This window comes from Hypanus sabinus, chromosome 1, assembly GCF_030144855.1.
Source record: "Hypanus sabinus isolate sHypSab1 chromosome 1, sHypSab1.hap1, whole genome shotgun sequence".
Taxonomy (NCBI): Eukaryota; Metazoa; Chordata; class Chondrichthyes; order Myliobatiformes; family Dasyatidae; genus Hypanus; species Hypanus sabinus.
Window position 1 is genome coordinate 1,040,789 of NC_082706.1, and position 18,884 is coordinate 1,059,672.

Consider the following 18,884-nt stretch of genomic DNA (forward strand, 5'->3'; position numbering starts at 1 on the left):
TGAGCATATTCTTCTTTTACCAAAGACTTAATGGGATCAACATGCATGAAACAGCGTACCCTAAACCATCGTGTTGGGAGATTTTAACAAGGCCAGTCTGAAAAAAATCACTAAGTAATTACCATCAACAGATCACTTGCAATACCAGAGGAAACACTACACTGGACCATTATTACACAACCATCAAGAATGCCTACTGTGCTAATCCACACCCTCACTTCAGGAATACTGATCACCTAGCTGTACTTCTACTCCCTGAGTATAGGCAGAGACTGAAGACTGCAGCACCAGTAGTGAGGGTTAAGAAAGTTTGGACAAGGGAAGAACAGGAGCACCTACAGGACTGCTTTGAATCAATGGACTGGATTGTATTCACTGATTCATCTTTGTATCTGGATGGGTATGCTGCAGTTGTTACCGACTTCATTAAAACCTGTGTGGATGAGAGTGTGCCTACAAAGACTTACTGTACATTCCCAAACCAAAAGCCGTCAATGAACCAGGAGGTACGTCGTCTGCTGAAGGCTAGATCTGTGGCATTCAAGTCCAGCAACCCAGGCCTGTACCAGAAAGCCAGGTATAATTTTCGGAGGGCTATTTCAAGGGTGAGGGGACAATTTTGAATGAGGTTGGAGGTGATATCAGATGCACGGCAACTCTGGCAGGGACTGCAAGACATTACTTCCTACAAAGCCAAACCCAGTAGCATGAATGGCAGTGATGCTTCACTACCAGATGAACTCAACACCTTCTATGTCTGCTTTGAAAGGGAGAACACAACTGCAGCTGTGAAGACCCCTGCTGTGCCTGATGACCCTGTGATCTCTGTCTTAGAGGCCAATGTTAGGCTGTCTTTAAAAAGAGCAAACCCTTGCAAGGCAGAAGGTCCCGATGGAGTACCTGGTAAGGCTCTGAAAACCTGTGCCAGCCAACCAGCAGGAGTATTTAAGGAAATTCTTAACCTCTTACTGCTACGGGCAGAAGTTACCACTTGCTTTAAAAAGGCAACAATTATACCACTGCCAAAGAAGAATAATCTGGGCTGCCTTAATGACTATCGCCCGGTTGCACTTACATCGACAGTGATGGAATACTTTGAGAGGTTGGTCATGACTGGACTGAACTCTTGCCTCAGCAAGGATCTGGACCCATTGCAATTTGCTTATCATCACAGTAGGTCAATGGCAGACGCAATCTCCATGGCTCTTCACACGGCTTTAGACCACCTAGACAGCACAAACACCTACATCAGGATGCCATTCATCAACTATAGCTCAGCATTTAATACCATCAATCCCACAATCCTAATTGAGAAGTTGCAGAACCTGGGCCTCTGTACCTCCCTCTGTAATTGGATCCTTGACTTCTGAACTGGAAGACCACAGTCTGTGTGGATTGGTGATAACATATCCTCTTCTCTGACGTTCAACACTGGCGCACCTCAGGGGTGTGCACAGGACAGAAAGAAGCTGAAAAAGTTTGTAAATCTAGTCAGCTCCATCTTGGGCACTAGCCTACAAAGTATTCAGAACATCTTTAGGAAGCAGTGTCTCAGAAAGGCAGTGTCCATTATTAAAGACCTCCAGCACCCAGAGTATGCACTTCTCTCACTGTTACCATCAGGTAGGAGATACAGAAGCTTGAAGACACACATTCAATGATTCAGGAACAGCTTCTTCCCCTCTGCCGAAATTTGACTTTGAAATTCCTAAATGGACTTTGAAACTTTGGACACTATCTCACTTTTTTAATGTACAGTATTTCTGTTTTTGTACATTTAAAATAATTTATTCAATATACATAATTGATTTACTTGTTTATTTATTATTATGCTTTTTAAATTTATTATTATTTTTTCTCTCTTTGCTAGATTATAGTTGTATTGAACTGCTGCTGCTAAATTAACAAATTTCACATCACATGCCGGTGATAATAAACCTGATTCTGATTCTGATTCTGATTCTGAAATGATTATTGGACTTGTGGTTTCAGTAGTTAATTTTGACATCTGAAAGATACAAGGTAGAGAGTGTTCTGGTCTCCAGAGGTATTGTTCATTTTGGATGAACATCGCTTCCTGTATGTAAGCTGGCTTTTCAAATAATTTCCTGCACCTGTTAATTTGGATTGAACTTGAAGTATGCGGTGGAAATAAACCCATCTCTGTCCTCTCCTTATTAGCCTTTGAAACAGAAAATGAAGCCCAATTCTTCCAAGGTAACCTGTCAGGATGGTTGTGTGTTATGAACACAACCTGGCCATTAGAAGTATTAGGTTGCAACCCTGTAGCACCTTTAACCTAGTGAACATGTTATGATGCTTTAACTCCTAGGGTGAAAGGAATATCCTGAGGGGAGGAATTGATTGGGATGGGTCTCCGCTGCAAGAGTTTTGGTGATCTAATCCGTATGCACATGATACAGGGTGGTTTTAGCAGGGTCGATGCTAAGTGGCTTTAGCTTGTAGAGTGTCGAACTGAAAACATACAGAACATGACACCACAGCACAGGCCCTGTGGCCCATTATGTTATGCTGGCCTTTTAGCCTATATTTTTTCTTGCTGTTCGTTCAGATTCCTGAAAGCTAGATCTTTTTCCTCAGCAAATGGTGGAGCTTCCAATTTCGAATGCCTCAACTAGCATCTCAACAATTCTAGTTCTTCATGTCAACAGTCTCTTTAGGAATGCCAATTATGCCAGTCTTCAGGGTTGCAGAAACTTTGAAATTCCTGCAGCATTGCCTCTGACTAACTTAACCTTAGCCTAATTGCGGAACAATTTACAATGACCAATAAACCTTCTAACTAGTATGCCTTTGGACTGTGGGAGGAAACTGGAGCACAAATCCATGTGCATATGGAAAGAACATATGGAATTGAACTCCGAACTCCGATACCCCGAGCTGTTTTTATAGGATTGCACTAACTGCTACACTATCTTGGTGCCCTTATTTACTGCCACTGTTGGGATTATTCAAGATGGTCCTAACATTCCAACCTTGAGCTACATGCGGTGTGAAGAGGTAAGTAAACATGGCATTGAGAGGAAATGAGTTCTCTGTGGCCAAGATCTGTGTTTTAGGAGGAAGCTTTTGATAAATCCTCTGTAATTTTCCTAAGTACAATAGTGGGCTGTAAGGTCTGAGTTCAGCATTTCTTTGTTGCTTGTGCTCTCAGGAATGGTCCCTTACTGCACTCTGACTAATAACAGGAATATCTACTTACAGCCCAGAGACACCAATGAATCTTCAGCTCTTGACAGCTCAGGCCAAGGTTAGATCCCAGTGAAGAAATACTTCACCACTGATCCATAAGTATTGCTTGGCAGTAGGCTAGCACTATTACTTTTATACAGTTGTTTTCTGGATCCTGTTTAGGTACCGCTGAATTACTGCATTAATCTAGTAGGCAAACAATGTAAAGGTAAGTGGTGAGGAGCAGTGTGGGGAGACAGTGGTGGGAAGGTTAGGTGTTAGGGCAGAGGCAGTTGCAGATGTGCCTACATGATTACTACAATTCAGTAATAAAAACGAATGAACTACTGTAAGAACTCAGAGATCTCAAGAATAGGGGGTTGAAGAAGGTGCAAGAGATAAGGAGGGCCAAAGGCATGAAGGGATTTGAAAAAGAAGGAACAGAATCTTCAATTCAAGGCTTTGCTCAATGATGAACCGATATAGGTTGGAGAGCATTAGATGAACAAACTCTGAGGTGGCAAGATGTAGGAAACAGGAATTAGCTCATTCAGCTCATCAAGTCTGCTCCGTTATTCCATAATGGCTGATCTAGTATATTTCTCAATCCCATCATACCTTCTTAACTTCTCTAGATAATCTCTGATGCCCTCATTAATTAAAACCTATCAACCTCTGCTTTAAATCTACCCAATGACTTGCCCTCCACAGCTGTCTGTGGCAATAAATTCCAGATTCACCACTGCCAGTCTAAAGAAATTCCTCCTCAACTCTGTTCTAAATGGACACTCCTCTGCTCTGAGGATGTGCCCTCTGGTTCTAGACTCTTCCACTATAGAAAACCTCCTCTCCACATTCACTCTATCTAGGCCTTTCAATATTTGATAGGTTTCAATGAGATCTACTCTCATTCTCATAAACTCCAGTGAGTGTACGACCAGACCGATCAAATACTCCTCATACATAAATCCTTTCATTCCCGGAGCCATTCTTGTTAACCTTCACTGGATCTTTTCCAAAAGGCCAGCACATCCTTTCTTAGATAGGGAATACAAAGTTGCTCATAATGCTCTAAATGTGGTCTGACCAAGTTCAGCATTACATCCTTGTTTGAGGCAGGTCAGGAGAACATTGAAATCATTAGGTCCAGAGAGCAGAGGAAAGGGACAAAGATTGTTAAAAGAGGTACCTTAGCTGAGCATTAAAAATTGGTTGGCATCCAATGTGAGGAATTATTGGCCTCCATTTGGTTCAGCATGTCAAGCAGTGATTCAATCATCTCACTGATTGTGGCATGTTAATATAAATAAAATGGGTGCCTTATTTGTTAATGGAACAGCTGTTTGTGATACATGTAAGGCTGTTACTGAGAGAAGTTCTGACGTACTTAAATGGAAATGTTCTTTTTTTGAAATGACTTGGAAGCTTTGCAGAATGCTGTGGTGGTACAGTTCATAAAAACTTGAAGAGAAGCTGCCGGGTTGGTATTTGTAAGGCAGAAACATGATGAAATGTATGGATATAGAAATGTGTGGATATAGCTACTCTTAATGAAGATCAAACATGTCCTAGCGTGAATGGCAGAATGGCCTTTTTCATGAACATCTGCGTATGATCGACTCATGGGAGCAGCAGACTGTAAATGGAATACAGAGACAACTTTTCTTCCCCGGTCTCCTGTGAAACATACAGGTCGAGGCAATTCATCTCCTTCTACCTTAGGTCACAAACTTATCAATCACCCTGGTGAGTTATTAACTGATGAGTCATTAAGTTCAAACTTGCTGCATAATCATTCAAAGAGTTGAACTGCATGTGCATGTAACGAGATCTGTATAACTCATCTCCTTCTACCTTGGGCCACAAACTTATCAATCGCCCCTGCTGTGGGCACTTTCTGGAGGTCCAAGATCCATTTGATCCACGACAGCTGGGCAATGTGTGTAAATGTAGGAGGGAACTATGTTGAAAAATAAATGTGCTAGGTTTTCTAAAATTGACTCCTTCTACCTTAGGCCACAAACTTATCAATCAGCCCTCGTACTTAACATCAGCCACAAGTCAGGAGACTTAGTCAGAAAGCTGAGCCTACTGCATCACTAGAAATTTGCCATTAATGGAGGAAAGTTGTCCAGTTGCAGTGGTGGTCTGGGTTTTGCTTTACGCCCTCAGTTGTTGGGTAGGTTTTAATTTCAGAGGCAGTTAAATTAGAACTGTGCCAGTCGATAGATCCTTGCCTGTTTGGAACCATTGAGGGCTTCCTTCATTTGTGCTGATTTAAAAACAGTAGGGAATAATGTAATGTAATTTGGAGTTGGGCTAGTTGACCACTGTGTGGTGACATTAACGCAGAAAACTATCCTGAAAATGAGCAAATGTTATTGCTGTCAAATAGAATATGTGCATTTAGAACACAGAGCATGGAATGTTACAGCACTGCATAAACATGAGAGATTCAGCAGTTGCTGGAATTCCAGAATAGCATACGAAATGCTGCAGAAACTCACCTAGTCGGGTAACATCAGGAACTCACCTGTTCAGGCAGCATCTATACATGGAATAAACAGTCAGGCCGAGAACCTTCATCAGGACTAGAAAGGGGGAGGGAGTAAACGCGAGATATCACAGTATAGGGCTTTTGGCATACAATGCTGTGTCAACCATTTAAGCTACCATAAGATCAATCTAACCCCCGATCTTCCATATATTGTATATCATTCCATTTTTCTATCATCCATGTGCCTATTTAAGTCTCTTAAATACCCCTATTGTATATGTCTCCTGGCAATGTACAATAAGAGCTGAGAAATTTGCAGATTATTTCTGGCACAGTGTAAATTTGGCCCCAATGTGTTATAGTTCAATGAAATTTAGTGCATTTTTGCAAGTCAATAATTTTTCTGAGAGAAGTGCATAGCCATGGATCAGCCATGATGAAATAGTGGAGCACAGTTGATGAGCCAAATAGCCTAATTCTGCTCCTATATCTTATGGTTTAAGTGTGCAGACATTTTTAATGTAGTGAACCTGTCTGAGTCATACCAGAGGATCATTATCAGTCAAATATCTATGCCGAACTATCTGGAGATATTAGGCAGGAAACCAAAAAGCATGGTTTGAGGGGTCAGTTTCAAATGGAGTGTCTTAGAGGAGTGAGATCCCAATTGCAAGAGAGGGTTAGAGTGCAAAATCATCTGTTTAGGTGCCTGGCAGCTGGATATATAGCCACCAATGATGAAATAACTAAACTTGGGGAAACTGGAGGTTACGATTAGAGGAATGCAGAAACATCACAGGGTTGTGTCAGTGCTGGAGACTATAGTTCTTCAGGGGCAAGTGCTTGGAAGGATTGGAAAACAAATATAGCATTTTTTTTACAGTGAGATTACTTAACCAGGTGTCAGGACGGAAGAGGCAGGAATAGGAGTAGCCCAGGTGATTCTGTTATCAAATCCTAGCTGATCTTTTACATAAACATTTTAAATCTAACCCTTAGTTACTCTGGTTCCAAATATCTCCTGAGTTCAGCTTTCATTATATTAAATGACTTCAGCATTCACAGTTTTGGAGTTAGAGAACTGAAAAAAATATTAACAACCTCTGGAACAGCAAAATGGCTCAGTTTTATATGGTCAGCCCATTTCCTAGAAACCACAACATCCAGGTCAGAGGCATAGATTGAGCAGACTGCCAGAGACTTTTTCCAAGGGTGGAACTGACAAGAGGGGGGAGCATAATCATAAGGTGACTGGATGAAAGAATGGAGGTGGGGTGCACAATGACTGTGGTAGGTAGATTTTTACACACAGAGTGGTAGGAGTATGGAACGGACTGCCAAACATGCTGGTAGAGGCAGATACATTAGAGCCATTTAAGATATTCTTAGATAGGCTCATGGATGAAAGAAAAATGGAGGGCTATGCGGGAGGGTATGGTTGGATTGATCTTGGAATAGGTTAATATTGTGGGCTAGATGGCCTGTAATGTCCTGTACTGTCCTGTACTGTTTTATATTCTATCTGTGGAAAAATCTGCAGTCCCCATGTTGGCCTCTTTAGCCACCTTCAGAACCTGCAAAACCAGAGTGGAGAAAAGTTACTGCTGACCTAGAGGGATCGTCTAAAATGAAGAACTCCCATGGCACTAGAGAAGCAAATAAATCAAAGTATTGACTAAGTGAAGTGGAATTCCCTCTGATGCCATGTCACATTGAGTGGTGATACTAACCTCGGTGCTTCCATATGCACAGTGAATTAATTGTACTAACAACAGTCAGATTAAGCTTCTTGGATTGGCTGATGTATAAAGTGCTTTACCGTCTACATTAGATTCTGCAGTTATTGAGTTAGTCACCATCTTCACACAGCCAATCCACACATTTCTTTATTGGCCACTGGCAACTCAGAGAGATTAGAGCTGGGCAGACTCAGGTAATGATAACAGGAAGGATGGTGCTTCAGGTATATTTAATCCTCAAGACATAATGCAGTTACTTACAAGAGAATGGAAAATGACTGCCTTTCTCCCGGCCTGTCTCTATCAGTTAACTTTGCCATCCACAATATTTTCATTTCAGTATGTGTTTGCTCATTGACATTTCCATAAGAGTTATTACCCCAAGGGCACATGACAGATTCTGTTATTTTGTTCATTCGACCCTAAATATATTTACATAACACACATTAGGCAGAGTTTCCTGGAGATAACAGCAGATTGGCATTTGATGGTTTTAGTCTCGTGCTGATGTGCCACATTTCAGTAGCATCACCTGAAACAGATCCCTACCAATAAATGTCTCTGTCACTTGAATGCTGCCATGCATTTGTTCCCTGGTACTACCTAACCTGTAGTTTGAGGTTAATCTCCCTTCAGTTTCAGCTACATCTCTAATCCAGATTCACACGCTCTCAGACTAGATGAGGCACAAGCAGATAATTAGGTTGGGGACCATGTTTTACAACTCCTCTGACAGAGAATTGGCATGTGACATATAGTACAGGAACTGGCCTTTCAGCAGCCTACAGTGTCTGCAATGAATATTGAATCAAACTAAATCCTTTCTGCTTACACATGAGCCATATCCTTCCATTCTTTGCATGTTGACACACCTATCTGAATGCCTCAGTCCTTCCAGGAACCCACTATTCACTGTGTAAAAACACTTGTCCTGCACATCTTCTTTATACATTCCCCCTCTGAGCTTAAATGTATGACTTAAAAGATTCTGACTGCCTACCCTACCTACACCTCTCATAATTTTATAAACTTCTGTCAGATCTCCTCCTAGCATCCAGAACTCCAGATACCAATCTGAACTTGTCCATCTTCTCAGGAAAAATAACCATCCCAAGATAGATGGAGAGGTGATTGAACTTTATGGAGAAACCCTGATGATTGAGCTTCAGGTTTCATCCCTCGATTGAGCTTTTGGGGTGCTTGTAGCTAAAGGCATGACCATCAGTGTCACAGAGATAAAGATGTTGAATGTCTAAAGGGTAACAATTAGGAGCATTGATATCTCAGGTGTGGTAGGGCTGGAGGAGATTACAGAGAGAGGCATGGCAGAGATGATGGATTTAAAAGTAAGGCTATGAATTCCCAATCTGAACTATAGCATAATCTGGAGCCAAACGCACATCTTGTGTTATAAATCCAGATAATTCTTTGTAACAGCAGCTTTCAGATTATAATGTTTTGTAGCAACACCAAGTTTCTGACATGGAACACATAGTAGGTCATGTATTTACAATGTCTGTTGCGGCTAAACTGAGTTTTGGACATTGAATTTTGCAATTCTGTCCATCTTTCCAGAACAGTTAATTATTTTACATTGTACTCTGCTCTCAGTTTTTAGCTTATAATCTTGTAAGATGTAGCAGAGAATAGAAAGCAGTGTGGATTTGGAGATTTGGGCACATCAGTAGATCTGGTCCTCAATGATGTGTACTTAGCCTGCTGCTCTACTCTCTCTACACCAGTGGTTCCCAACCATTTTTTTGGCAATGTCCCACCTAATCACCTCTAAAATCCTGATGCCCCCTGTGGTGATATATAATTCTTATTATTTAAAAAGTGAACTCCCTTTCACCTGGACGAAGCCTAAAAGACCATTAACTTGGTTTAAACAAGCTTCCAAAGAACATGGCATTCATGAAAGAGAAAAATAAAAGAACCAAAGGACTGTTAAAGTTCTGAGGAAGAAATTATTAAGAAATTGTAAAAAAAAGAACATTAAGTGATATTAAAATAATAATAATAAATAAATAAAACAATGTCAATTCGTTTCTAAAGCATACAAAGACAGATACACCATTTAAAAGAGATGACGCAATGTACACACCTTCACACCACCAAGAACCGAAAGCTACTGCAAAAAGCAGCATTGGCGCGACCTCGTATGAGTTTCTTACGCATTTGGACTTGTTCATTTGTTCCTTCCTACATCAGTCAATTCATTAATTTAATTATGAAAGCCATTTGATGGTTGTAATGATGGTGATACACTATATATACAGTACATACGCAATTACACATGTACATACACACAAGTATTTTTATGTATGCATACTGTATATACACATATGTATTAACTTGCATACACACACTCATACTCACACAGACTTACTAGAAAAAATTCACTGTTAATAACTCATTCTCGAATTGCCCCCCTTAAAAATCAAATTACCCCCCGTGGGGCATATGCCCCACGTTGGGAACCACTGCTCTACACCCATGACTGCATGGCTAGGCAGTGCACAAACTCCATATAAATCACCAATGACATAACTGCAGAATCTCGGATGGTGACAAGGATGTATACAAGGATAAGATGGATCTGCTTGTCACGTGGTGTCACAATAAAAATGTTTCACTCAATATCAGTATGATTGAGGAATTGGTTTTGGACTTCAGGAAGGGGAAGTCAAGGGACCACACACTGCTCTCATCGAGGGGCCAATGGTGGAAAGGGTGAGCAATTTCAAGTTCCTGGGTATCAGCATCTTTGAAGACCTATCCTGGACCCAACATGTTAATGCAATTACAAAGAAGGCACGTCAGTGGCTATATTTCATTAGGAGTTTGAAGAGAATAGGTATGTCACGAAAGTCACTCGTAAATTCCTACAGATTAACAGATTACAGATTACACTGTGGGCCGAAGGGCCTGTAATGTGCTGTACTATTCTAACGTGGACAGCATTCTAACTGGTTGCATCACCATCTAGTATGAAGGGGCCACTGCACAGAAATATAAAAAAGCTTCAGAAAGTTGTAAACTCAAGTCAATTGCATCATGTGCTGGCATTGGAGAGGTTTTGGAGAAGGTTCTCAAGGAAGATTCCTGGAATGAAAGGGTTATCATATGAGGAATGTTTGCTGGCTCTGGGCCTGTACTCACTGAAGGATGAGGGATGATATAGTCATATGCATCTACTATATCTGGTCCTTCCATTGTGTCCTCTTTTATATCTGTGAGACCTAGCATAGACTGGGAGACCGCTTCGTAGTGTACTGTCCACCAGAAAAAGTGGGAACTCCTGGCAGCCACCCATTTCCATTCTACATCCCACTTCCATTCCCACATGTCAGTCCATAGCCTCCTCTACTGCTGTAATGAGGCCACACTCCAGTTAGAGGAGCATCACCTTATATTCCACCAGGATAGCCTCCAATCTGATGGCATGAACATAGATTTCTTGAACTTCCGGTAAATTCCACAACACCCTCTCCTTTTCAGTTCCCCATTCCTGTTTCCCTCTCTCTACTATCTCCTTACCCTTCCATCACCTCCCTCTGGTGTTCCTCCTTCTTCCTTTTCTTCCATGATCTTCTATCCTCTCCTATCAGATTCCCCCTCCTTTTATTTCTTTCTCCAATCAACTTCCCAGCTCTTTACTTCACCCCTGCTCCTCTCCCAGTCACCTGCCACCTTGTGCTCCTCCCCTCTCCCCACCTTCTCACACTGACTTTTCGTCTTTTTTTCCAGTCCTTATGAAGTGTCTCAACTCGAAATATTGACTGTTTATTTATTTCCATAGGCTGCCTGACCTACTGATTTCCTTCAGCATTTTGTGTGTTTAGCCTTGGATTTCCAACATCTGCAGATTTTCTCATGTTGTTGATAACCACTTTGATATTACTTACCAGAATGTATCATCTAACATTCCCTCACAGTAAATCGCATTCAGTAAATTTTGCACATTCCACCATCTTATTAGTATTTCTTTATAATGGCTTCCTGCCTGTCTTATAAGCAACATGACCATAGGTATTCAGACCCAAATATTCACTTGTAAGCACACAAACAGACATATAGAAGCATATGTGTTTCAGATACATGCATATATTTTTAAACTAAAATGTACTGATTTTCACAGTAATAGCAATTTATTATTATCCTTTTAATACAGTAGACTGTTCGAAGTTACTTTGTAATTGTGTCAACAACAAAAGTTTTGACACTGAGACGCATGATGGAGTGTAGGAAAAGATGACCCAGCAGGCACCCGTATTCAAGCATTAGAAAATGAATTATATTAAAGTACTGGGAAAGAGAGGCAATCATTGCCTGCTGACTTACTCTGACCTGAAACTAACAATTTAGCAAACACCCACTGAGTTATGAGCTCCTCACAGCTCCTCACACCACTTGTCTGATCTATTTCTAGTTCTGAAAGTTAAGCCTTTGAGGGAATTGGTCTGCGCACAACTCCACCTTGACCAGAGAATAACTAACACTGCGTGTTCCCTGGCTCCACTACCCCATTGCTGGAAAGCAGCAGGCCATCTGTCTTAATGCGAGCAACTCTACAGGAAGTGAAAGATCCGGAATAGATGATCACATATTTATGTTACTTCACCTAATGTCACAGATTCACAATATTTTACAGAACAGGGGTAACCCAGCAATATCGGCACTTGGCTGGGACAGTCGAAAGCTATTCAGCCTGGTGCTTGATATCTCTTGAAGCCTCTGCTTCTTTACTGCTTCAAATGATTATTGAAGCAGTTGTTTCCACCACTGTCAGTTATTCTGTAGCTTTCTGTGGTTTGATACATCTTCTTCACCCCTTCTGTCTCCTCTTGGTAAGGGTTGCCTTTGTTCTAATAATCAATCACTGTAATCTTCCATTTCTGTTTGTGTTGCACACAGAACTGCCTCACTCCTGCTCCTTATAAAAGCATAAGGATTCAGCAGCCGTATCCAGGTGTGTGGCTCAGTGGATGGATGATTTCTCTTGAACTCAGCTCTATTCTGAAGGTGAGAATGTGTGTTTTGACTGATACTGTAGTTCAGCAATAACAGAGCTACAGTGCATCAGATGTTGTCTTTCAGATGAGACTGATGGGGATCCTAACTCCTCTCTTAGATCTTAGTGAAGAAGTCTGTGCCTCTAAGTATTAGCTTTATATTTCACATGTACATCAAAACACAGTGAAATGTGTTATTTGCATCAAATCAAATCTGTGAGGATTGTGCTGGAGGTAGCCCGCAAGCATTGCCATGATTTCAATGCCAACACAACATACTAACTCTAACTTGTACGTCTTAGAAATGTGGGAGGAAACCGGAACACCCGGAGGAAACACATGCAGTCATGAGGAGCATGTACAATCTCCTTTCGGACAGCAGTGAGATTTAAACCCTCTTCGGCAATAGGTGGCACAGTAAAGTGATTATCCTAACCACTACACTACTGTGCTATCCTTTTTGGAGAAAAGTTTCTATTTGGAGAAGAGTTGGGGTGTTTTCCCTGCTCTGATCCTGACAGCAATCTAGAAGAAATTATATTGTGATTATTGTCCTGCTGTCTATGGAGTTATAGAGTTGTACAGTTAGAAACAGGCCCTTCTGCCCAATGGGAGAATGCTGACCATCATGCCTATCTACACTAATTCTACTTGCCTGCATGAATTTCATATTCCTCTATTTCTGTTCATTCAGGTACCTGGGCAGCTATCTGCCATGTTTCTTACAACAAGCATGCAATGAGTCTGTCTTTCAACCCATCCCAAAACACTGTAGGCAGTGAGTTTGATGGAATATTTATAAGAACTGTGCCCCTTCCCTTCACTCACCTCACATTAAATGTGTCACAAAATTAATATCACAGCTGATTATTTGGTAAAACATGTCAGAGTTCTCATGGTGATGTTTAGTGTACTCTCCTACAAACAAGAGGAAAGGATGTCAGATCTTAACAATTCTATTACACATCTCTTGCGGCATTTTAACTGGAAAATTACTCGAGCCTGGCTTACTCTCAGCTTGACTGCACTTTTCATTATTACAAAAAAAAAATGTGGGTCTCTCACAGATCACTGTTCTGACGAACAGAGCATATAAGCAAAGACCACAATCAATATAAACCACCTCACAGGGAATATTCTAACACAAAAAAACATGTTCTGTGAGCTGAAGAACAATCAATATCCATGTTTTACGAAAAATCTCAGACTTGCCTACATTTTAAAACTGCATCATTTTCAAACAGTGGTACCACAAATTTGGACAGAATATGTTATCAGAAGGTGAATTCCTCTGTGAATCACCTTTAGCCTTGAAATCTGAAATAGAATATCTTGGAAATTCTCAGTAGATCAGCCAGTATCCATGGAGAGGTGAACAGAGTTAATATCTCTCTTTCAGTTCTACTGTACAAATCTCACCACAAGACCACACTGCTGCAACTGTTCAGCATTGATTTTAAGCACATTATTTGTATTGCTAAAACAGTCTTCACATAACACAGATGAGGTACAGATAAAACTGGAGGTTCCAACCTGCTTCAAAAGAGCAGCAAATCCTACCAGGGCCCAGGAAGAGCAGGACGAACTCCCTCAATGATTATTGCCCAGTTGCACTTCACATCTATTGTGATGAAGTTCTTTGAGAAGTTGGTCATAGCTAGAATCAACTCCTGTCTAAACAAGGACCTGGGACCTGCTATAATTTGCCTATCATCAAAATAGTTTTATGATGGACAGTAACACTAATACCTTTGAATGAAATTTCCTACAGGAAGTAGTGGATTTGGCCCAGTACATCACAGGTAAAACCCTTCCAGCCACTGAGCACATCAACATGAAATGCTGTCATAGGAAAGCAACATCCATCATCAGAGATCTTCACCAACAAGTCCATGCTCTTTTCTCTCTGTTGCCATCAGATAGAAGGTACAAGAACCTCAGGACTCATGCCACCAGGTTCAAGAACATTTACTGCCCTTGAACTATCAGGCTCTTGAACAAAGGGGATTACTACACTCACTGTCAATGATCTCATTTAAGGAATCTTTATCTTGTTATTTCATGCTCTCATTATTTCTTGCTATTTGTTTATATTTGGATTAGCACAGTTTGTTGTCTTCTGCTGATTAACTGATTAACTCTAGTTAATCTTATATTGATCCTGTTATAGTTACTATTCTATAGATTTGCTGAGTATGTCCCAGGAAAATGAGTCTCAGGGTTATATGTGGTGACATATACTGTATGTACTCTGATAATAAAATTTACTTTCAACTTTGAATTTTGAAGAATGCATACCATGCCATCCCCTGCCACATTTTATGAAGTCCAATCATCTGTCTGTACTTGTACTCTCTGCGTATAGGCAGAGACTAAAGACCACAGCACCAGTGGTGAGGACCAAGAAGGCATGGTCAAGGGAGGTGGAGGAGTGCTTGCAGGACTGCTTTGAGTCAGTGGACTGGACAATATTCAAGGATTCATCTTTGAGTCTGAATGAATACATTCCGGTTGTCACTAGCTACATCAAAAAGTGTGTGCATGAGTGCGTACCTTTGAGAACATACCAGACATAATACCCAAACCAAAAGATTATAGTCTGCTGAGGGCTAGATCTGTGTATTCAGATTGGTGATCTAGAACTATACAAGGGGACCAGGTACGACCTACAGAAGGCTATTTTAAGGATGAAGAAACAATTCCAATTGAGGTTAGAGACAGAATCAGATGCACATCTGCTCTAGCAGAGCAGGGTCTGCAGGCCACTACTTCCTACAAGGCTAAACCTAACATCATGAATGGCTGTGATGCTTTATTCCCAGGTGAGTTCAATGCCTTTTATGAATATTTAGAAAGGGAGAATAAAACTACATCCCTGTGATTTCTCGTGGCATCCAGTGACCCTGTGATCTGTAGCTCAGAGGCCGACAACAGTACATCTTTCAAGAGGGTGAACTCTCACAAGACATCAAACCCTGATGTTGTACCTAGTAGGGTTCTGAAAACATGTGCCAACCAACTGGAATGAGTGTTCAAGCACATCTTCAATCTCTCACTACTGCAGTTGGAGGTTCCCACCTGTTTCAAATATGTGACAATCATACCAGTGCCCAAGAAGAGCAGGGTGAGCTGCCTCAATGACTATCACCGAGAAGTACTCACATCTGCAGCTTTGAGAGGTTGGTCAGGGCCAGAATCAACTCCTGCCTAAGCAAAAGCCTAACCCCACTGCAATATGCTTATTGCCACAGTAGACTTCCAGAAATCTCACTAGCTCTCCACTCGGCCTTGGATCACCTGGACAATAGTATGCTGCTGTTTATTGATTACAGTTTAGTGTTCAACACAATTATGCCCTCTGTTTTAATCAACAAGCTCCAAATCCTGGCCCTCTGTACCTCCCTCTGTAACTCGATCCTTGATTTCCTTATTGGGAGACCACAATCAGTACAAATTGGAAATAACATCTCCTCCTTGCTGACAATCAACACTAGTGTACCTCAAGGATATGTGCTTTAGCGCACTGCTCTACTCTCTCGACACCCATGACTGTGTGAATAGGAACAACTCAAATGCCGTCTATAAATTTGCCAATGACACAACTATTCTTGGCAGAATTTTAGATGGTGACAAAGAGATATACAGGAGCACAATAGATCAGCTGGTTGAGTGGTGTCAAAGCAACACCTTCCATTCAACACCAGTAAAATCAAGGAATTAACTGTGGACTTCAATTTGATATACCAAGGACGTGACCTAGAACATTAGCGGGCCTTCAGGGTTTCGGGATTTCGTGGCTCTGGAGGTGGGTGGACTTGAAGTCGGTGCCTCCATAGGAAACTTGTGTGTCGTGGGAGACAGAAGGTCGAAAGCAACAAGCTGGCTGCTGGCTGTGTGCCCAGAGACCCAAGTTCTTTGGCCACAGAGCTTGGAAAAACAATGCAACAGACTTTTAACATCGTAAATCAGCATGTCTTCCTTCTCGCTGTGAAAAAGAGACACCTCTATTTCCCTTATTAGGGAGAGGGAGAGGGAGAGGGAGGGGGAGAGAGAGAGAGAGAACCTGTAATATGTCAAATTACGAGTAGTTTTTGGGGTACTGTGCCTGTGTCTTTATTGGTGCTTTGCTGCATGTTGGTTGCTCGGTTGGGGGTACCAATGCTTTTTTTGCTGGTGGGGGAGGGGGAATCGACGCTTTGCTGCTATTTACACATGGGAGGAGGAGCTGGAGGGTTTTGGGGTTCTAACATTCAACAGTCATTCATTCTTCGGGGCACTCTTCTGTTTTTGAGGTTGTTTGTGAAGAAAAGGAATTTCAGGATGTATATTGTATACATTTCTCTGACATTAAGTGTACCTTTGAAACCCTTGAAACTACTTTTTTTCTTTTTTTTGCTCAATTTATTTATTTTTGTAACTTATAGTTTTAAAAAAACAACAAATTTCATGACATATTACAGTGATATTGAACCTTACAGTGGGTCGTTCAAGCTGTGGAGAATCCCCATGCTCACATGTCCACAGTCAGCAGGGAGCCAATAACTTCTGATCATTGGAAACATGAGTTTGCTCAGCATTGGTACATTGAACAAGTAGAAAGACTGATTGAGCTGGAGTCCAGCTGAAGGGTCTTGATTAAAACTGTCAGCTGTCAGCTACCCCCTGCAGATGCTGCTTGACTCATTGAGTTCCTCCAGCAGATTGGTTTTTCATCCAGATTCCAGAATCTGTGGTCTCAGTTGGCCACTTCCTGCCTCTTGAATTGATGTATTTGTCAAATTAAGCAAACTTTACAAGCCTTTAATCTCTGGACTGAAATGAAATGATTTGTTCAGTGTTCACAACTGCACATGGCTGCCAGTGAAGGGTGACAGGGGATCTTGCCAAATTCTTTTCTTCTTGAACCCAGTACACCAATTTCCAAGCAATACACACAAAATGCTGGCGGAACTAAGTAAATCAGGTAGTATCCATGAAAATGAATAAACAGTCAATGTGTATGATGAAAGGTCTTAGCCTGAAACATGAACAGTTCATTCCTCTCCATAGATGCTGCCTGACTGCTGAGTTCCTCCAGCATTTTATGTGTTTTGCTCTGGATTTTCAGCATCTGCAGGATCTCGTGTGTTTACCAGTACTTCAGGACTTCTCAGTCTAAAGCCAAATTATTCTGGCAAATGCTCAAACCAAGGACTCCCAGAAAATGGAAAAGATAGGAATGCTGGAACATTGAAGCCTCGACCAATCAGACAGAGTTGGTGGAAAGGGAAACATGATGAATGTTATCTAATCTTCCATCTCCTTGTCATATTTTCCATGACAACTTTACACCTAAGATTCTTGGGAATGTTCTATGGATGCTGAGGTCTACACATAATGAACATGCTCTTACTTCTCACATTGAATTGAATTTATTTAAATCTTATATCCATCCCACAACGTGAGGGAGTTAAAATCTTTGCATTATGACTCCATTGCAATGTACAAACAAGTGAATTTATAAGACTAATGGCTTGTGAGAGAAAGAATAGCTCTTATGAGAAAGAAGCTGTCCTGTAGCCTGTTGGTCCTGGTTTTAATGCTGCGGTATAATTTGCCAAATGGAAGCAGCTGAAACAATTTGTGGTTGGGGTGACTGGTGCCCCAACCAGGCCTTCTTTCTGCACCTACTGCTGTAAATGTCTTCAATGGAGGGAAGTTCCTGTCCACAGATGAGTTGGGCTGTCTATACCATTCTCTGCAATGCCCAGGGTTCAAGGTTGGTGCAATTACTCTACCAGGCAATGATGCAGCCAGTCAGGTTGCTCTCAATGGTGCCCCTGTAGAAGGAAAGTTCCTCTTTTCAGTCAATCAACTTTCCGAGACCTGATACATGAACTCTTCTTCTCCTTCTCCATTTGCTACTTCCTACCAGCAATTCAGATATCATCATCTCTGAAAGTCCTGCTGAATGGGTGGTGACTGAAATCATTGATCTGCTTCACTTTAGAAGTATGAGAAAAGGACCAGGAGAAGGCTCCACAACAAATTGAGTTTCTGATATCTTTCAGAATCATAACCTGTTCTCTGCCAGGTCACTTTACCACATGATCCATTGTCTCTATGCTTCTTTCCCAACATTCGCAGATCTCAAACTTGAACATAATCAATGCCTAAACCCCACATCACTCAGATAACCATATAACCATATAACAATTACAGCATGGAAACAGGCCATCTCGGCCCTTCTAGTCTGTGCCGACACTTACACTCACCTAGTCCCATTGGCTCATACTCAGCTTATAACCCTCCATTCCTTTCCTGTCCATATACCTATCCAATTTTACTTCAAATGGCAATACCGAGACTGCCTCTACCACTTGTACTGGAAGCTCATTCCACACAACTACCACTCTCTGAGTAAAGAAATTCCCCCTCGTGTTACCCCCTAACTTTTGCCCC